At 33.9% G+C, this 5660-nt stretch overlaps 1 long non-coding RNA gene across 1 annotated transcript; it reads right to left on the reverse strand.

Annotated features, from left to right (window-relative positions):
• Positions 1–4888: 4888 nt before the first annotated feature.
• On the reverse strand, positions 4889–5455 carry LOC147515307 (uncharacterized). The gene is made up of 3 exons (XR_015210143.1): positions 5422–5455; positions 5069–5109; positions 4889–4978 (listed from the first exon to the last, which is right to left on the reverse strand). It is a non-coding gene; the product is annotated as an uncharacterized LOC147515307 (long non-coding RNA).
• Between the last annotated feature and the right edge of the window lie 205 nt (positions 5456–5660).

The raw sequence follows: 5660 nt of genomic DNA on the forward strand, positions 1-5660 counted from the left end.
CCTGTCATAACTTACACACTTGATAATTAAACCAAGAATAAATCCTAACACTACCTAAATATACAAACCAAATGACTTTACCATGGAAAACAACCAAAACATATCCATTATATGCATGTTACCTTATAAAAACATTTATTAATTACCTATGTTATTACTTCTTTGACTGAATAGTATTTGGGTGCGCCTAGGAGAATCTTTGACTGAATAAGTAAATATCATTGAATAAGTAAATACCATTTAATGTTGTAACAAACAACTAGGAGTAAATAAAACTAGTATACGAAATAGGTAGAAGTTTTACCTCAAGAGAATCAGAAGCCAACTCCACTACTACAAATCAATGTATGAAATGGTAACCTGAAATGGATAAATGTACAAAGTGTTACTCAATTTCTGTTTTCATTACAAGCAAAAACAAAGATAGGGTCATATATTAACTGTGAATTGATCTAGGACCAAAGGGATAACAGAATCTTGACAAGCTCCTCAAGAACCCGTGCTCTTGTTATTGAACTTATTATTAGAGAAATGAAGATTAAACTGGCAGGTCTATCCACAAAGTTTGAAGACAATGCACTACATAATAGGATAGCAGCAATTAAAATTGGTAGAATCATGTACATAGTAGCTCCTTAAAACAAGATTGTGACATCATTGGGAGCACCGAATGAGGAGTAAATAACTCTTAAAAAGGAAGGATCTCTGATTTCAAGATCTATAGGCCATGAGGGTGTTATAAAAGTTATGTTGGTAATGTTTTGGCCGCTGCGCATACAATCTTTGGGTCCTTCACTAACTTGTTTATGACAGAGTTGAGATGTTAGCCATTCTTAAAGGCTCAAAATAACAACCATGATGCAGACAAATTATCTGGTGGTGCAGTCGTGCTGACTGACTTGTTGCAAGCTAAACGGTGTAATGGCACACAAATTAATCAGGTGATCAACACACTTGAAGGTTTTGAAATCACACATATCTACAGTCAAGCTAACAACCTAACATGGTGGCTGATGCACTAACATATATACATGCTCGAGCGAGGACATCCTAATGGTGTTTGCATCTCCTTTCTCAAATGAAATTGTAATTCGTCTTAGAAATTATGCCTAAGGCATGATGTATATTTTAGATAAACTTAATAAGCCAAACTTGCATTTTGCAAAAAAATAAATAAAGAAACAAGCAGTAGACCAGAAAATAGTGCTCAAACTCAATATATCACAACTCAAAATAAGGTTGTTTAGAAAATAGCATTACTTGAAATTTGCAGGGGAAAAAACTCCAACCCAGTCCTCATTAGATGCATTACGGTATTCAAGTTCCACATTTACCCACCATGTATTTTCACCCTGCAAGCAATATATACAAGCAAAACCAAATACCAGTTTAACAATTTTGCATAATCCAATGGTGAAAAGAAAACATAATAACTATCTTTACCTTGGAGCCAAGAACAAGCGGTGATGCTTTAATAGAAGCAGAGTCCTGAAGCGAGAAAGTTGCTTTATGGATTGCTATTTTAGACAAAGGTTGTTCTCCACCACCTTTATTGCGATCATGAGAAGCAGCAACTTGAAACATAACATAATAAGAATCAAGAATCAAAAATTGTATTATTAGTAACTTAAACTTGATTAAATACAAGCTCTCCATCTCTTTGTAATAAATTGAACAAGAGGCGAGCAATAATAAGTGGGAGAAGTTCTGTCACAGAGAAGCTGGCATCGCTTTATCCTTCTTACCTTCTTAAAAGAAAGAGCAAATCCTTCCCCTTTTTTCTTCTGTCTGTGGGTCGAAGCTCTGTCAAAGAACCTATTTTGATTCAATCAACAACCGATTCACTTCCTGATGCCCGGGACTCTCAGCTTGTTCCTACGAGTTAATAAACTGAGAGGTGTGTGAGAGTGGAGAACTAGCCATCAAAATTCGTGGGTTGGCAAGCTCGCATGGGAGAGGGTAGATTAGCTCGTGTGGGAGAGGGTAGGAGTAGCCTTTTTTTATTTTCTTTGTCGGTTTGCAATCACCAGCACCAATTATCTCCGACAATATCGTGTACAAAATATATCGTCAAAATATCATGATATATCAACAAATATCGCTGATATTTGTACTGGTATTTATCCAAATTAGTATCGCGATATTTATTTATCCTTCTCTGAAATCGCGATATTTTGTACTATGGTTCATACTCCTGTCCAATCAGAGTATGGACAATGAATGTTCATAGTCCGACAAGAGTATGAACATTCATTGTTCATAGTCCACTAGGTGTATGAACAATGAATGTTCATAGTCCATCAATGTTCATACTCCTATTGGACAATGAACACTAAATGTTCATAGTCCAATAAGAGTATGAACAATGAATGTTCATACATATATTTCCTAACATTCAAATCCTAACATATAAACTATGCAAGTTACCACGAAAATCCTAATAGTGATATGAACAAATAATGTTCATATCTTTTTCTAGCAAAAAAATCACGAAATTCGATAATTATAACATGAAAAATATAATTCAACGTCATTTAAATGTACCTGTAATGGTAGTTCGTCTTCCGCTTCACCAAATAACACAAGTTGTTGGTTTACTTTATCACTTTTTGTTTCTTCTTCAATATCACCTTCTTTTATGTTTTCATTCATCTTCTCTTCATTTCTATCCTCATCAAAAAAATGAACAACATTTTCAATGGTATTTGATAATTCTTCTTGGTGCTCTTGACAATAAATTTGATTTTCAAGTCTTAGATTTGTGCAATTTTCAGTGTTGCATGTGTTCTCTTCAGTTTGCAACGGTGAATTTGACATTTTGTTTTGTTTTGATAGAATTTTGAGATTTAGGGTTTCGGTTTGTGGAGAGTTTTTGCAGGGGTTTTTTTTTCCTGCGCCTGTTATGTGTTTTTGAAATTTTCGAAAAAAGTAACGTATTTGATGGTGGGCACGTATTCAAGGGCAAACTTGAACTTTCCCCATCCCTTTGAGCTATGAACAATGAGGGTTCATAGTACATATTGTACTATGAACAATCAATGTTCATAGTACATACTGTACTATGAACAATCAATGTTCATAGTCATGAGCTATGATTATTTTTCGTTCATACCACAATTGGACTATGAACAGTGATTGTTTATAGTCATGAGCCATGAACATCCATTGTTCATATCAAAATTGGACTATGAACAGTGATTATTCATAGTTATGAGCTATAAACAATGAGTGTTCATAGTCCATACTATACTATGAACAATGATTATTCATAGTCATGAGCTATGAACATTTTTTGTTCATATCACAATTGGACTATGAACAGTCCTTGTTCATAGGACGGTAGCTACGAACAGTGATTGTTCATAAATATAAGATATGAGCAATGAGTGCTCACAGTCCATACTGTACTATGAACAATCAATGTTCATAGTCATGAGCTATGAACATTCTTTGTTCATATCACAATTGGACTATGAATAGTGATTGTTCATAGTTCGATAGCTATGAACACTCATTGTTCATAACTATGAGCTATGAACAATGAGTGTTCATAGTCCATACTGTCCTATGAACATTCAATACTCTAGTAGGTATGAACACTCATTGCTACTCCAATAGGTATGAACAATGATCGAGCTCGCATGTTTTGTATATGAACAATGATTGTTCATACTATATACACTGGGTCAGGGGTATACTTGACTTTCCATCTACCCCACAAGTTTTTTATTTCGCGTCAAGGGTATACTTGACCTTTCATCTACCCGGTCCTTGAGAGTGATTATGAAAAAAGCTTGGGTTTGGGAGTGATTATTTCACTCGATTTGTCCTTGAGAGTCACTCTTTGTTTATTGAGAGGGGCAAAGCCACATTTATTATGCCCACATTTTCGACATACAATTGAAAGCCTGAGTTTTCTTTACTTGGATGATTAGTTGGGCATTGGGCTTTAGAGGTAGGTTAAATAAATGACAATTTATTGACAAGTAATTGGGCTGATTTTCAAAAAAAAAATAGCCCCAAGTCCACTTGAGTTTTAATCAAGTAATTGGGCAAAGAGCCAATTTTCAAAAACATTTCGCCCTAAGTCCACTTGAATTTTAGTTTCGCCCTAAGTCCAAAAACATGGGTTGGCGTCACTATGTAAAATTAAATTTTCATATGAAAATATAAAATATAAAAATATAATTTTACATGTGTAAATTTAAATTTGCATATTTAAATTTAAGTTTACATAGGTAAAGAAAACTGTGTAAATTTAAATTTTCATATGATGACGTCAGCCCGGTTTGTTCTTGAGCCGAAATTATAAGTAAAAAATGATGATGTCAACCCGGTTTTGGACTTATGGCGAAATTAAAATTGAAGTGGACTTATGGTGAAATTATTATTGGGCTTTGTTCTTTGGCTGTAATCTCTGAAATTTCGCTCTAAGTCCAAATTAAAAACACGAGCTGACGTCGCTATGTAAATTTAAATTTACATTACATAAATAAAATACTATGTAAATTGAAATTTTCATAGATAAAGAAAACTATGTAAATTTGGTGTTTTACAAGTCAATTCTGTTTATGAATTGTGTGTCCCCCTAACCTAGGAAAGAATGTCTCATTAAACTATCTACAAAAGGAGATGGTCTAGAAAATAACTTACCATGTGTCAATCTTTGCTCAAATTCATGAATTGCTAAGACTTTTCTATTTTTGATGTGGTGTCAAATCAGGAAAGGAATCATCAAAGTAGTCTTTTTGACATATGTTTGAATTGGGGATATGGTTGTTTTGTACAAACCATTATCCAACCAAAGCTGGTAGTTTTTCAACTAATTGGTTTTTCCAGATACTTTTCTAGCGATATAGAGATATCTAATGGGTGGCATTATTATTACCTTGGATATAACAATCTTGTTTTCTTCTTCCAATTCCACATTCCTCCTTTCAAGAATTTTAATTTGTGATACTAGTCCACTAATATCACTCTTCAACCAAAGTTCCACAATAAAAAAAACAAAAAAAACAAAAAAGCATGTAGAAATCAAAATTAGACACGTAAAATGATGAAATTGTACCTCAGAGAGTTGACCACCACTTTGTGATCTATTGATTCCCACTGCAAGATACGAAAATAGCATTATTACTAGTAGAGATTAAAAGATTGAAATGGTTTATAATAAACTAGAATGGTACACGTGCTATGCATGTTTTTCTCTCTCCCCTCATCCAACCATATCTCTCTCTTTTTTATGCCCAACAACTTTTCTCTCTCTCTTTTAAATAGAGTAAATTAGGTAAATAATAAAAAAAATAGAGGGGCAAATAACAAATGACCAAGTAACCAAGAGATACATAAAAAATAATAAAACACTGTTGCCCCACTGTAGATGAAAGGCGTAATCTTTAAAGTATTTTAGATTTGACGTACAAAATGGAAGTGGATTGGAAGAAGATTGGAGATCGCCCTGATGATGCTTTGCTTAGTCTTTCTGCCGCTCTTTTTTTACGAATTTCTTCCAACTAATAAAATTTACAATAATAATAATTCCATAAATTAGAAAATATAGAATAATAAATACATAAAATCAGGGGAAGGAAATTTGTACCGTTCGTCTGCCTAGAGTTGCGTGGTGAGGCATGCATGCGTTTCCCCCTGAGACCCACGAG

Source organism: Coptis chinensis, chromosome 2 (genome assembly GCF_015680905.1).
Source record: "Coptis chinensis isolate HL-2020 chromosome 2, ASM1568090v1, whole genome shotgun sequence".
Classification (NCBI taxonomy): Eukaryota; Viridiplantae; Streptophyta; class Magnoliopsida; order Ranunculales; family Ranunculaceae; genus Coptis; species Coptis chinensis.